Genomic DNA, 565 nt, shown 5'->3' with positions numbered 1-565 from the left:
ACTTGGGACCAGATTGCTGGTGGCGTGGATGAGAAAAATGGAAGCTGACACAACCGGCACTGACTCGAAGAAGCAGAAGTTACAGTACTTATAAATCAGTTAATTAAGCAAGAAACAGCCTTCCAATTTTCTGCCGGACGAATCCCACAGCACAACACCAACCGCAGGCCAGGTTCAGCGGTGGAGACGAGGGCGAGGACCAAAGACGGGCATCCGCTCCCTGCACGATGTCAACAAACCGACTCCCCCAAGACCCGCTGCGTAGTTTAAATTGGACAACAACAACAACAATCTGAGCGCCACAAAGACCTAACCCAGAGTCAAAGGAAAGAAAGAGGGGCCGCAGCTCAGAAGGCTTCAAAGCCGGGGAGTTATTAATATTTCATGTTTTGGCCTACATACAGCTACTCCCTCCCACCCCCGGCTCTTCCCACGGGGCTCGATTAAACGAACTGTGGAAAGTCTCCCCTCCCACAGGAGCCCCGGCCCCGCCGCCACCGCAACAAAAGAGAGCGAGGGAAGGCGGCGAAGCCGCACGCCGGGGCTTCCCCTCCTCGCGCATCCT

The sequence above is a fragment of the Gavialis gangeticus genome, unplaced genomic scaffold, assembly GCF_001723915.1.
Source record: "Gavialis gangeticus isolate Ggan-Ray unplaced genomic scaffold, GavGan_comp1, whole genome shotgun sequence".
Classification (NCBI taxonomy): domain Eukaryota; kingdom Metazoa; phylum Chordata; order Crocodylia; family Gavialidae; genus Gavialis; species Gavialis gangeticus.
This window is presented reverse-complemented; position numbering follows the sequence as displayed.